Below are 16406 nucleotides of genomic sequence, written 5' to 3'. Positions count from 1 at the left end.
ACGAGAACCAAGACACAACATACCAGAATCTCTGGGATGCATTCAAAGCAGTGTGTAGAGGGAAATTTATAGCACTAAATGCCCACAAGAGAAAGCAGGAAAGATCCAAAATTGACACCCTAACATCACAATTAAAAGAACTAGAAAAGCAAGAGCAAATATATTCAAAAGCTAGCAGAAGGCAAGAAATAATTAAAATCAGAGCAGAACTGAAGGAAATAGAGACACATAAAACCCTTCAAAAAATTAATGAATCCAGGAGCTGGTTTTTTGAAAGGATCAACAAAATTGATAGACCACTAGCAAGACTAATAAAGAAAAAAAGAGAGAAGAATCAAATAGATGCAATAAAAAATGATAAAGGGGATATCACCACCAATCCCACAGAAATACAAACTACCATAAGAGAATATTACAAGCACCTCTACGCAAATAAACTAGAAAATCTAGAAGAAATGGATAAATTCCTCGACACATACACCCTCCCAAGACTAAACCAGGAAGAAGTTGAATCTCTGAATAGACCAATAACAGGAGCTGAAATTGTGGCAATAATCAATAGCTTACCAACCAAAAAAAGTCCAGGACCAGATGGGTTCACAGCCGAATTCTACCAGAGGTACAAGGAGGAGCTGGTACCATTCCTTCTGAAACTATTCCAATCAATAGAAAAAGAGGGAATCCTCCCTAACTCATTTTATGAGGCCAACATCATCCTGATACCAAAGCCTGGCAGAGACACAACAAAAAAAGAGAATTTTAGACCAATATCCTTGATGAACATTGATGCAAAAATCCTCAATAAAATACTGGCAAACAGAATCCAGCAGCACATCAAAAAGCTTATCCACCATGATCAAGTGGGCTTCATCCCTGGGATGCAAGGCTGGTTCAATATACGCAAATCAATAAATGTAATCCAGCATATAAACAGAACCAAAGACAAAAACCACATGATTATCTCAATAGATGCAGAAAAGGCCTTTGACAAAATTCAACAACCCTTCATGCTAAAACCTCTCAATAAATTAGGAATTGATGGGACGTATCTCAAAATAATAAGAGCTATTTATGACAAACCCACAGCCAATATCATACTGAATGGGCAAAAACTGGAAGCATTCCCTTTGAAAACTGGCACAAGACAGGGATGCCCTCTCTCACCACTTCTATTCAACATAGTGTTGGAAGTTCTGGCCAGGGCAATTAGGCAGGAGAAGGAAATCAAGGGTATTCAATTAGGAAAAGAGGAAGTCAAATTGTCCCTGTTTGCAGATGACATGATAGTATATCTAGAAAACCCCATTGTCTCAGCCCAAAATCTCCTTAAGCTGATAAGCAACTTCAGCAAAGTCTCAGGATACAAAATCAATGTGCAAAAATCACAAGCATTCTTATACATCAATAACAGACAAACAGAGAGCCAAATCATGAGTGAACTCCCATTCACAATTGCTTCCAAGAGAATAAAATACCTAGGAATCCAACTTACAAGGGATGTGAAGGACCTCTTCAAGGAGAACTACAAACCACTGCTCAAGGAAATAAAAGAGGATACAAACAAATGGAAGAACATTCCATGCTCATGGGTAGGAAGAATCAATATCATGAAAATGGCCATCCTTCCCAAGGTAATTTATAGATTCAATGCCATCCCCATCAAGCTACCAATGACTTTCTTCACAGAATTGGAAAAAACTACTTTAAAGTTCATATGGAACCAAAAAAGAGCCCGCATCGCCAAGTCAATCCTAAGCCAAAAGAACAAAGCTGGAGGCATCACACTACCTGACTTCAAACTATACTACAAGGCTACAGTAACCAAAACAGCATGGTACTGGTACCAAAACAGAGATATAGATCAATGGAACAGAACAGAGCCGTCAGAAATAATGCCACATATCTACAACTATCTGATCTTTGACAAACCTGACAAAAACAAGAAATGGGGAAAGGATTCCCTATTTAATAAATGGTGCTGGGAAAACTGGCTAGCCATATGTAGAAAGCTGAAACTGGATCCCTTCCTTACACCTTATACAAAAATCAATTCAAGATGGATTAAAGACTTAAATGTTAGACCTAAAACCATAAAAACCCTAGAAGAAAACCTAGGCATTACCATTCAGGACATAGGCATGGTCAAGGACTTCATGTCTAAAACACCAAAAACAGTGGCAACAAAAGCCAAAATTGACAAATGGGATCTAATTAAACTCAAGAGATTCTGCACAGCAAAGGAAACTACCATCAGAGTGAACAGGCAACCTACAAAATGGGAGAAAATTTTCTCAACCTACTCGTCTGACAAAGGGCTAATATCCAGAATCTACAATGAACTCCAACAAATTTACAAGAAAAAAACAAACAACCCCATCAAAAAGTGGGCGAAGGACATGAACAGACACTTCTCAAAAGAAGACATTTATGCAGCCAAAAAACACATGAAAAAATGCTCAACATCACTGGCCATCAGAGAAATGCAAATCAAAACCACAATGAGATACCATCTCACACCAGTTAGAATGGCAATCATTAAAAAGTCAGGAAACAACAGGTGCTGGAGAGGATGTGGAGAAATAGGGACACTTTTACACTGTTGGTGGGACTGTAAACTAGTTCAACCCTTGTGGAAGTCAGTGTGGCGATTCCTCAGGGATCTAGAACTAGAAATTCCATTCGACCCAGCCATCCCATTACTGGGTATATACCGAAAGGATGATAAATCATGCTGCTATAAAGACACATGCACACGTATGTTTATTGCCGCATTATTCACAATAGCAAAGACTTGGAACCAACCCAAATGTCCAACAATGATAGACTGGATTAAGAAAATGTGGCACATATACACCATGGAATACTATGCAGCCATAAAAAATGATGAGTTCGTGTCCTTTGTAGGGACATGGATGAAATTGGAAATCATCATTCTCAGTAAACTATCGCAAGAACAAAAAACCAAACACCGCATATTCTCACTCATAGGTGGGAACTGAACAATGAAAACACATGGACACAGGAAGGGGAACATCAGACTTCAGGGACTGTTGTGGGGTGGGGGGAGGGGGGAGGGATAGCATTGGGAGATATACCTAATGCTAGATGACGAGTTGGTGGGTGCAGCGCACCAGCATGGCACATGTATACATATGTAACTTACCTGCACGTTGCGCACATGTACCATAGAGCCTAAAGTATAATAATAATAATAGTAATAATAATAAAAAATAAAAAATAAAATAAAAAAAATAAAAAAATAAAAAAAAATAAAAAGAAACCAAAAAAAAAATAAAAATAAAAATAAAAAAAAGAAAAATAATGAAATCAAAAAAAAAAGAAAACTAATACTAGCATCTTTACAAACAGATGTACAGTTAATATAAAGTACAGTGCAAATGACAACCAACTGTTGAACTGAACCTTGTAATGACAAATTAATTTGGTACCAAAACACTCATGGAGAGAGATCCTTCTAGTTGTCATCAAGAATAAGACCAAAATAGAATCTCCTTAAAGCATGAATCTCACAGGGCCTAAAAAACAATGCACAGTGAAAAAAAAAGTATTTAAACAATAACTAATGTGATAAATAGAACAACTACCTCACATCTTAATACTAACATTGAATATAAATGGCCTAAACACTCCACTTAAAAGATGCAGAATGGCAGAATGGATAAAATTCCACCAACCATGTGTCTGATGTCTTCAAGAGACTCACCTAACACACAGGACTCACATAACATAAGGTAAAGGAGCAGCAGAAAAAGATATTTCACAAAAATGAAAACCATAAGTGAGCAGGAGTAGCTATTCTTACATCAGACAAAAAAGATGTTAAAGCAAGAACAGTAAAAAGAGGAAAAGACATTACGTAGTAAAAGGATTAGTCCAATAGAAAGATATTACAATCTTAAATATATATGCACCTAACACTGGAGCTCCCAAATTTATAAAACTACTGCTAGACCTAAGAAATGCAACAGACAGCAACTCTATAATAGTGGGGGACTTCAATACTCCACTGAAAGCACTAGACAGGTATCAATACTCCACTGACAGCACTAGACAGGTATCAAAGACAAAAAGTCAATGAAGAATGGACTTAAACCATACCCTAGAAGAAAGGCACTTGGATATTTACAGAATATTCTATGCAACAACTGCAAAATATATATTCTTCTAATCAGCACACGAAACATTCTCCAAGGTAGTCTACATGACAGGACACAAAACAAGCCTCAATAAATTTAAGAAAAATCAAAATCATATCAAGTATCTTCTCAGATCACAGTGGAATAAAACTGGAAATTAACTCCAGAAGGAGCCCTTAAAAACTATACAAATACATGGAAATTAAATAATCTGCTCCTGAATAATCTTTGAGCTAACAATGAAATCAAGATGGAAATTTAAGAATTCTTTGAAATAAATGAAAATAGTGATACAACTTATCAAAACCTCTGGGATATAACAAAAGTGGTGCTAACAGGAAAGTTCACAGCGTTAAATGCCTACATCAAAAATTCTGAAAGAGCAGAAATAGACAACCTAATGTCACACTTCAAGGAACTGAGAAACGAGAACAAACTAAACCCAAACCCAGTAGAAGAAAAGAAATAACAAAGATTAGAGCAGGACTAAATGAAATTGAAACAACAATACAAAAGATAAGCAAAACAAAAAACTAGTCCCTTGAAAAGATAAAACTGATAGACCATTAACGAGATTAACAAAGAAAAGAAGAGCAAAGATTCAAATAAACTCAATTAGAAATGAAATGGGGTATTTTACAACTGACATCACAGAAATACAAAAGATCATTCAAGGCTACTATGAATACCATTTTGCACAAAAACTAGATAAGCTAGAAAAGATGGATAAATTCTTGGAAATATACAACCCTCCTAGATTAACTCAGGAAGAGATAGAAACTCTGAACAGACCAATAACAAGCAACAAGATTGAATCAATAATTTAAAAATTGCCAACAAAAAAGTTCAGGACCAGATGGATTCACAGCTGAATTCTATCAGACACTCAAAGAATTGGTATCAATCCTACTAAAACTACTCCAAAATATACAGAAAAAGGGAATCATCTCTAAATCTTTCTATAAATCTAGTATCACCAAATACCAAAACCAGGAAAGGACATAAAAAAAGAAAACTACAGACCAATATCCCTGATGAACATAGATGTAAAAATCCTCAATAATACACTAGCTAATCAAATCCAACAGCATATCAAAAAGATAATTCTTCGTGATCAAGTGGGTTTCATACCAGGGATGCAGGCATGATTTAACATATGCAAGTCAATAAATGCAATACATCACATAAACAGAATTAGAAACAAAAATTGTATGATTATCTCAATAGATGTAGAAAAAGTGCTTGACAAAATCTGACATCCCTTTATAAAAACCCTCGACAAAATTGGCATAGAAGGACATATCTCAAAATAATAAAAGCCATCTATGACAAACCCACAGCCAACATCATACTGAATGGGGAAAATTGTACTGGAAGTCTTAGCCAGAGCAACCAGACAAGAGGAATAAATAAAAGGCATCCAATTTAGAAAAGAGGGAGTCATTTTGTCACTGTTCACCAATAATATGATCATAAACCTAGAAAACCCTAAAGACTCATCCACAAAGCTCCTAGATCTGATAAATGAATTCAGATAAATGAATTCAGTACAGTTTCAAGAGACAAAAATCAATGTTTACAAACCAGTAGCACCGCTATACACCAACAGTGACCAAGCTGAGACTAAAATCAAGAACACAATGCCTCTTACAACAGCTACAAAAAATATATAAAATACTTAGGAATATACTTAATCAAGGAGGTGAAAGATCTCTACACAGAAAACTCCAAAACACTGCTGAAAAAAAAAATCATAGATGACACAAACAAATGGAAAAACATCCAATGCTCATGGAGGAGTTGAATCAATATTGTGAAGATTATCACAGTGCCAACCGCAATCTATAGATTCAATGAAATTGCCATCAAAATACCATCATCATTCTTCACAGACCTAGAAAAAAACAATTCTACAATTTATGTGGAACCAAAAGAGCCCTCATAGCCAAAGCACTATTTGTTTTATGGTTCTTTTTTTTTTCTGATTTGAGTTCCCTGAACATTCTTGATATTAGTCCTTTGTTGGATGCATAGTTTGCAAATATTTTCTCCCACTCTGGGGGTTGTCTGTTTACTCTGATAATTATGATTTTTTTTTGCTGTGCAGAAGATTTTTAGTTTAATTAAGTCCCACCTATTTATATTTGCTTTTGCTGCATTTGCTTTTGGGCTCTTGTTCATGAATTCTTTGCCTAAGCCAATGTCTAGAATAGTAAGCAAAAATAACAAACCTGGAGGTATCACATTACCCAACTTCAAACTATACTACAAGGTTGTATTTGCCAGAACAGCATCGTACTGGTATAAAAATAGGCACGTAGAACAATGGAACAAAATACAGGGACCCAGAACTAAAGCCAAATACTACAGCCAACTGAGTCTTGACAAAGCCAACAAAAACATAAAGTGGGGAAAAGATACCCTCTTCAATAAATTGTGCTGGGATAATTGGCAAGCGACATGTAGAAGAATAAAACTAGATCCTCATCTCTCACATTATGCAAAAATCAACTCAAGATGGATCAAAGACTTAAACCTGAGACCTGAAACCACAAAAATTCTAGAATATAACATTTGAAAAACTAATCTAGACATTGGCTTAGGCAAAGAATTCATGACCAAGAACCCAAAAGCAAATGCAACAAAAACAAAGATAAATAGATGGGACTTAGTTAAACCAAAAAGCTTCTGCACAGCAAAATAAGTAATTATCAGGCCAGGCACAGTGGCTCATGCCTGTAATCCCAGCACTTTGGGAGGCCAAGGCAAGCGGATTGAGGTCACTTGAGATCAGGAGATTGACCACTTGAGGTCAGGAATTCAAGACCAGCCTGGCCAACACGGCGAAGCCCCGTCTCTACTAAAAATACAAAAATTAGCTGGGCATGATGGCACATGCCTGTAATTCCAGCTACTGGAGAGGCTGAGGCAGGAGAATTGCTTGAACCTTGGAGGCGGAGGTTGCAGTGAGCCGAGATCACGCCATTGCACTCTGGCCTGGGCAAAGAAGCAAGACTCTGTCTCAAAAAAAAAAAAAAAAAAAAAAAAAAGTAATTATCAGAGTAAACAGACAACCCACAGAGTGGAAGAAAATATTTGCAAAGTACATATCCAACAAAGGAGTAATATCCAGGATCTACAAGGAACTCAAATCAGCAAGAAAACAAACAAACAAATAATCCTATCAAAAAGTGGGCAAAGGACATGAATAGACAATTCTCAAAAGAAGACATACAAACAGCCAACAAACTTGAAAAATGCTAAACATCACCAATTATCAGGGAATTGCAAATAAATACCACCTTATTCCCGCAAGAATGGTCATAATTTAAAAATCAAAAAATAATAAATGTTGGTGTGTATGTGGTGAAAAGGGAACACTTTTACACTGCTGGTGGGAATGTAAACTAGTACAACCACTATGGAAAACAGTGTGGAGATTCCTTAAAGAACTAAAAGTACAACTACCATTTGATCCATCGATCTCACTACTGGGCATCTACCCAAAGGAAAAGAAGTCATATAAAAAAGACACATATACATGCATGTTTATAGCAGGACAATATGCAATTGCCAAAGTATGGAACCAACCTAAATGCCCATCAACCCACAAGTAAATAAAGAAAATGTGGTATATATACACCATGGAATATTACTAAGCCATAAAAAGGAACAAAATAATGGCCTTTGCGGCAACTTGAATGGAGTTAGAGACCATTATTCTAAGTGAAGTAATTCAGGAATGAAAAACCAAATATCGTATATTCTTACTTACAAGTGGAAGCTAAGCTATGAGGACACAAAAGCATAAGAATGATATAATGGACTTTGGGGACTCGAGAAGAGTGAGAGGGGATGAGGAATAAAAGACTATATATTGGGTACAGTATACACTGCTTGGGTAATGGGTACACCAAAATTTCAGAAATCACCACTAAATAACTTATCCATGTAACCAAAAACCACCTGTTGCCCAAAAGCCATTGAAATTAAAATTTAAAAATTAAGTTAAAATAAAATAATAAATTTAAAGGAATATATTTTTAAGTATAGATTAATTTTATACCTAATTTCAAGAGAATATTAAATTATTTTCAAAATAAATGGTTGAATAAAAAAAAAAAGCATAACTGCAGCAAGGTTTCCATGGGGTTACAGCTCCATGAGAAAGATAGACATTTGCCTGGAAAGAATAATTTATGACTTTACTAGAAAATACATAAAAACACTTCAGAGAATAAACTTTTATATTATTCCCAAAGCTTTTTAGAGGGCATGGCTCACAAGTTACACAGACAATCTTTTTGTTTTAATAACATTTAGCTATTTTTGAAAATTATGGTCTCCACTATAATCACTTGTTTCTCTTCTCTTTAGCATTGCTCGTAAGTCATCTCACAGACATAAGCATACCATTTAAAATATTTAGCTAGTCAAGTAACTAGCTGAGTTACTCTAAAAAAAGATCTATCATCCATAACTGAAATAGAACACCAAGAAGAAAAAGAAAATAAATATAAATACAAACAGTTCTAATATACAACTGACAAATACAGTGGATGAAAAACTTCACTAATAGGCTAATAACAGAAATGTAAGCCTCAATAATTCATTCTAACTGTTCAACAGCTTCCTACTCAAAACGTTTGACATGTCCTTCACATGACCCCAAAGCAACAGTGTCATATGGAAAATTGAATTAAAAAATTTACAGTGCATGATGTGTCTAGTGTTAGGTGAATGGCACAATTATCAACAAAGCTGATGAGTTCTGAAAAAGAATAAAAACAAGAGGTTTTCTGGTTTGTTTCTGCACAATTGCCTTTTCAGAGTACTGGAACCATTATAATTCATCTACCCTGAAAATGGGAAAGTTTCAAAAGAACCTCAAGTGCAGAATATAAGAATATCAGCAGTTCCTATGTCATGTCTGACATAAAATATTTTACACTTTAGTGAAACTGGCTTATCATAGTGGTCAAAACTAGACTCTATTCTGGTTAACAAAAGTGTAATACCATAGGCCTGGCATTTGTGTATATCTCCTTTCCCCAAAAAAGTAAAAAGCAAGATATATTTAAAAGAGGCCAAATAGAATATCTATAAGGGGTTTAAGCTTTCTTGGCTCTTAAAACCAGGATTTTGTGATTTAATTCCATTCACTGTGAAGTCTGACTGGATGCACATATAAGGAAAGTGAGGTAAACTTCATTACTGAGCATTTTTGGTTCCCAAAGACTGAGTAGTGTGTTGTGTTCCATTTTCTCCATTTGTTATGTGGTTGTAAGAGTGTGGATGGATGCACACCTGCATCCAATTTGAGTAACACAAACACAGAGCTCTGCTGGAAGAAGAAATAAAAAACTGGAATGCATCGAAGACTTTTCTCAGGGATGCCAGATGCCTAATTTTACTGTCTCCTTTTTTGTGAGGCTAAAGAATATGTAAGATTACAGAGCAAGCAGACAAATTTTTTTTTTGGCAAGTCCAAATAACTTGAAAATAGCAATGATAATAATTTTTACATAAATGTCATCCAGCCTCATAAATGTTTAAATACTAAGTTAAATGACTCAGATTTTAAAATAGCCTTACATGGTAAATATATGCCAGTGTTTAAACTTACAATAGGGGAGCTAATGCAGAATAGATTAATTGCTTTATCAGGGGATATATATAAATCCTACGTTAGAATCAGACATGTAATCCAGAACTTGTGGACTCTAAGTCCTCATTGCTGTTTAGAGCTGCTTATAATTCTTTCTCCCAGCACTTCTATTTGGAAATACTGTAACAATTACATGTAAATCTCCCAAATATATTATCTATATTTTTTAAATTCCTTTCTGCTACCCTATTATGTTATCAAAACTTTTCCTCAATATTTCAGAAGTCAACTGGAATAGCTACAAATGCAGGGCTCTTAATAAAGGACATTCAATGTATCATTTTCAAACAAAAAAAGAAAAGAGCTAGTTTACCTTTAATAAGTATTCACTGATATTTGGGAAATATGTGCCAATAAGTTTGGAGATAATGATAGATAATGTTTTTGTGAAATATGGTAATACCCTATAGCTATTCATTACTCATAATTGTTCACAGTTAATTCATTGTAATTCAATTTAACATGTTACTGGAGTCAAGCTCTGAATCCCATATTGAACATAGCAAATGTCATCCGCTTAGGAGGCATTTAAGAAACAGCTCTGCAATAACTGCAGGATTTCAAGTAAACAAAATAATGATGTAACTTCTACATGGTTTTTATTTTAGAGCATCTTTAACTTCTAGGACCTTAAGTCTTTTATGATCTGGCTATGTATTTGGCATATGTGTGTAACATTTTTCTTAAGTTAAGCTATGAAATAAAGTTGCCTATAATTTTTTTTCCTATATTTTACTTTATCATGATTCTAGGAAAAGTTAACTTAAATAGATAATAATTTTAGTTGTCAACATAAAAATTATTGTATCTTTTAGGAAAATAGACAACACTGCCTTATTCTACTAACATAATAATATGATGACAGTAAAATCCACTGTTAGTCTCTCTGATGAGAATATAATGGAGTCAACCTGGCTTGGGTTCATTCTGGATTTCATCACATTTAACCTATTAGTCACATTCTCTGGGCCTGTTTCCTTGGCTATAGAAGAATTATTTCACAGAATTATTGTGAAGGTCAATTAAAAGAAGCATTTGAGACTCTTTCTGGTATATATCTTAATATATAAAATATATGTAAGAATATATACACACATATCCCTTCCATTCTCAAATGCATTCTTCAAACTCCTCTAAAATCTACTTTACACCTTTCCAAATACAGTGAGAATTCATGAAGTCTCTACTTAAATCATTCTAGATATAATAATTATGGAAAATAAGTATTAGTGATGTCTTCTAATAATTTTCTAATATTATTTAGGAAGCAAGACATACAAGCTCAGATATTTGTCCCCTCCAAACCTCTTGTTGCAATTTGATCCTAGTGGGAGGTGTTTCAGTCATGGAGGCAGATCCCTCATGAAGGGTTTGGTGCTCTCTTTGCAGTAATGAGTGAGTTCTGAAGTGATGGATAGAGAGTCCGGCACCACCTTCCCCTCCCTTGCTATCTCTCTCACCATGTGACACACCAGCTCCCCTTCCCCTTCTGCCATGAGCCCCCTCCGCAGAAGCAGTTGCTGGTGCCACGCTTCTTGTACAGCCTGCAGGACCGTGAACCAGGTAAATCTCTTTTCTTTATAAATTACCCAGCCTCAAGTATTCCTTTAGAGCAACACAAAGCAGACCAAGACAAATGCATTAAATATTTAGAGAATACCATATAACTTCAGTAGATGTGATAAGAAAATGTGACTAACAGAAAGGGGAAAATTTAAGTATAAACTGGAAGTTTGCCAGAAATTCTAGGAAAGAATTGACTAGACACCTGAGAGACAGCTTTGTTCTTCAATCTTATCTCACAATAGGCCTAAATCCCTTCACTTCTACATTAGTATTACCTTCCCCCTGCCCTCTAAAATCCATCATGATCTCCAGAAACTTGAGTTTCCTCTCATCATTTCTCTGCTCAAGAGCCTACAAAGCTTCTGTTACCCAGGCTTACGTAGTTAAACTTCTCTTTCTTGTTCCCAGTCTCTCCAAAACATTTTCTATGCACCTTCACTAGAGTCAATATATCCATACATTCCTACATCTCACCTCCATTGTCTTTAGAGAAATGTTCTCCCATTAGTGTTGCTCCTTCTGATACCTCTTATCTGCAAGGGTCTAGCTTTGTTATCTGTATTAGTCTTCTTTCCTCAACTTGACTAAAGCCAGAAACTGTGGTATCCTTACAGGAAGTCATGTTCCAGGAGGTACCAACAAGTAAACTGTGTAAGAATAATGCCCCCTTAAGTTGGGCAATAGGGAGGTCCAGTACACTTGTCTACCATTGATATGGTACATCACAGAAAGGGGCACCTGTGAGCAATGAGTATCTATTTAAAATATTTAATCAAATGTGAAATCAAGCAGACAAAACACAGACTCTTAAGTAGAATATAAAGGGCACAATAGTCTATAAATATATGATTGCTGAATATTTAAATGACTATGAATTGCCATAGACTGAATCAACGTTGGTAATATATTCAGCTATCTATAACAAATTAAATGTAATCATGTTTTTTAGATAGTTTTCACATTAAAACCTAGAAGCAATTTATGGCCAGTGAAATAAGTGCTAGTAGTAATCAATAGTCATTGAAACTTACCACATTCTTTAAAATTCTTAGATGAGTAGAAATTGAACTATTATCCACTTATTATATTGAAGAATGCATGTACATACTGAAGATCACCGCCTATTATGACAGTTTTAAAAAGTGTGAAATAAGATCATAATATCTCTTTAGAAAAAAATAGAAAGCATGAATTTATGTTTTTTTCTGCTTTGGGACATATTTTTACCAATACATCTAAGTGGCTGAAAACAGAATTATAGATTATGTCATGAATAATAAGAGCCGAAGTTCATTTTTTTTACTATTTACTCAAGAATTGTGTATGATGTACTGTACTGTATGCTCATAAAGAGGCAAGTAGCAATAATTTTACTACATGCAAAGATGACCCAAAGATGACCCAAATATTAATTAGAACTAACCAAGTTTAAATGAAGTTTAAATTAGAACATGATAAACTAAAACATAGGAAGAGAGTCAAATAATACAGTAACATTTCTCAAACACATTGCACATGAAGAAATAGGGACCATGTTTCAAATAATCTTGTGTAGTGTATACTCTCGTTATTTACTGGATATTCTAACTCATCTTCTAGCTGTGTGCATGTCTCAATTACTTTCTTATTAAAGCAAAAGCTAACAAAAAAAATTCAACACTTTTTGGAGATGGCCTAAACTATAAAAATGGTTCAATTTCTAACAATTATTTAGCAGTTATATTCTTGGTTTTATCAGTGGTGCATGATGTCCAGTAGTACAGAAATAAATGAACAAATTAACAAGAAATGTGTCAGCCCAGTAAGGCTGATGGTGGAGAGATGGGACAACTAGCTTTAGCATCAGCCTCCGGCCAGACACAGAACTGATGAAATTTGCTGAAGTGGCTCTCAGTCACAGCTTTATTGCCAGCTTCCGGGCCAATCCAGTAAAATATTTCTTTTTAATGTACTTTTTTTAAAAAAGTAAAATAAAAACAGTTTCAATTTTACAAATAAAAATGTTTCTCATGATTTAAAAAAGACACAAGATGACCTAAATTTAGAAAGAAGGCGAAAAGTACTAATAGAGTATAAACTAAATTATAATCTGTAAAATGCCATTTTGGGCCATAGAGAAAATACAAAGCTGGGTAAGACTCAAATTCCTGTCCACATGGCAATAAAGAATCACATTTGAGAAATAGTAATTATAATTTAAATCACAATATAACTAGTACTAGGGAATACAGAGTATTAAAGAAAAGTAATAAAAAGTATTTATTACTGCTTTAAGAAAAGTAGACGTATCTATATGTCAATCACCTTCTCTTCAACCCTTTGGAGAGGGAGGGATTCCTACCCTAGAGTTATGCGGATGGCCAAACACACAACACCTAACACTGGACAGATGAGATCAACACTGGTTTAGTATTCACATACACCCACAGCCTGGGAAGAAGATTGCTGCCTGCCACACAGGGACACACACAGTGGTTGCATTTGGGAATAGAGCATACAACCAGTGGCTGCGGGGAGCAGGCTTTGCAGTATCAAGAGATTGAAATGCCCCATGGTCCCCATGGGAGGATGTGATTGGTTTGAATAGTTTTATGAGTTTTCTGATAACTGAAACCCAAGGGTAAGCAGGAACTGTACCTGATTTCTTGCTAAGGAGGGTTAGCAAGGGGTTACTAAGGTGGCTAGGGGGAACTTATCCACAAGAACAGGGTGAAGAGAACTTCCAGTTAGGCTATTTGAAACCTTCATGGTTTCACCAGATGTCAATACAGCACATGATATTTGACCTTAATTTCAGGCCTCACCTCATTATCTACAGGATAGAATCAGAGACGTTGTACTCAGGAAGCACATTTGAATTCTCAAGTTGTATATTGTTGGAAGGATAGTAATCCAACAGGCTGCAGGCTGAGATATAAGGGGTGAGAAACTATCTTAAATACATGGAGAATGGGAAGAGTTGAAAGTGTCCAAAAAAGTTAAGGAAATTTTAAATGAATGTACATTTCATCATTTTGTGAGAGACTGCTGACATTCTATGTATTCTTCTAATTTTAGATGTGTTGCTTATACAAATGTGTTTTTATGAAATATACAGTGTATGATAGGAGACAAAATCCAGTATTTGAATTACAACATAAACCTTTATGAAGGCACATAACTTACTAGGATATATGAAATAAACGCTGATATTTGACCATAATAACCTGATAAAAAATTCTTTCAGCCATGACTGTCTCTTCCAACTGAACTCCAAACCTTTATGATTATAGAAACTTTGTGTATCAGACCGAAAAACAAAGTCTTAGAGACGCAAACTACATTTATTCCAATCATGCTCTTACTAGAGAGGATCCTGACTTTTAGATCATTCCAGCAGCAAGAAATACACAGGTTTGTGAGACAACTCACTTTATCCTTAAACATCACATTATGTCCTGTACTGAACTGGAACGTTTCTTTTTACAACTTCAATCTATTGGTTCAAATGTTGCTTTCTAATCAATGTGCAGAATAAGTATAGTCGGCCCTATATTGATCGAGAAGAAGATAAATGGCTCTGGAAGCCTACAGCTAGGCCGTGATAATCCCAGCAGACGGTAAACAAGATCACAGGATATAAACAATACAAACAATTATCAAACAAAGCACACATGACTGTGACGGAACAAGAAAAAGACAATGCCACTCAGTGACAAGGTCAAAAATAATATAGAGACTCTGCAACCACAAGAATAACTAAACATATTTCTTTTCTTCTCACTCCACTTCAGTAATCCCTCCTAGATAAAAATTACCAACATACCTAGTTACCACACTGTTCCAACTTCCAGAAGGCACCCAACCCAGAATGGCCTCAATTTTCTTTAACTTTTAGAATCACAGAGAATATCCCCAAATCTTGTAATAATACTTTCCTTACTGCATCCTACCATGACACCTCACAGTTCCAATGATGGACATTCTCTTTTGCTCTAGAAATTATCCTGATTGAAGATGTATTCCTAGTGGTCTTTGGTGAGTTTGACCTTACAGTATTTGACTCTCTCTGGGTGTCAGCAGACTTGGGTTCTAGTCCCAAGTTCTGCCCCCATTTAAATGTTACATCTTGGGTAAGTCACTAAACTTCTTTAGGCTTCAGTTTTTAAAAATAAAAAATAAGACTGAAATTGGTGATTTCTTATCTTTGAGGTTTTGAACCACAGGGATTATGAGTTATTACACAGAATCCTTGAGTCCACTATAAACATATGAATTTCCTTGATAAATGTGTATCGAAAATACTACTACTCTTATATGAGGACATTTAAAGGTTTAGACCTTAAAAGAAACCTTTATACTTGGGTTTGGAAACAACTGGACTGCTTTTGAAAGTTCATATAGTTAGAACCTTCCCAGTGAACACAGTAGCACTGATATAGCTGTCTTAAGTTCTCTTCACCACCTTGGAAAGTAAAGAGAGTGTGAGGAAAATTCTAGAGTTTCTATCTGTGGTGGTGGAGGGTGAAGTGTCACCAGCAGTCTGAGTATCTATCATAAGATATATATCAACTTGAAAACAAACATTAATCAATGTGAAGCCCAAAGGAGTCTGGGACATTGGAATGGGGCACACTGTATAGAATTTCACTTATTTCTTAGTTATGCTTGGGGATGAGAACTACTGAGACTAATATGAATGAATGAGTTCTGAGGTTAGTCACAGAAGTCTACCCTGATTGCTAACAGAAGTCTCCCTTAGAGGAGTTAATGCAGAACAATACTGAATTGTAAGGTTTTGTGATTATAGGCATGTTTTTAAATCATTGATTTAGAATTCTAAAAATCCCAGTTTTAGCCTTGAATTAACCTTCACACACAATGTCCTATTTTTCTTCAGACTCTCAAGCTTTCAGCCATCATTTTTATGTACTATATTATGAACCTAAGATGTGTCTCCTGAATGCAGTTTTTGTGCTATATTTAGCAAAAGGATGCTTCCTGTTCTTCCTCTATATATAGATATTCCTCAATGA

This window comes from Pongo abelii, chromosome 3 (genome assembly GCF_028885655.2).
Source record: "Pongo abelii isolate AG06213 chromosome 3, NHGRI_mPonAbe1-v2.0_pri, whole genome shotgun sequence".
Taxonomy (NCBI): domain Eukaryota; kingdom Metazoa; phylum Chordata; class Mammalia; order Primates; family Hominidae; genus Pongo; species Pongo abelii.
Note: the sequence above shows the minus strand (reverse complement) of the source record.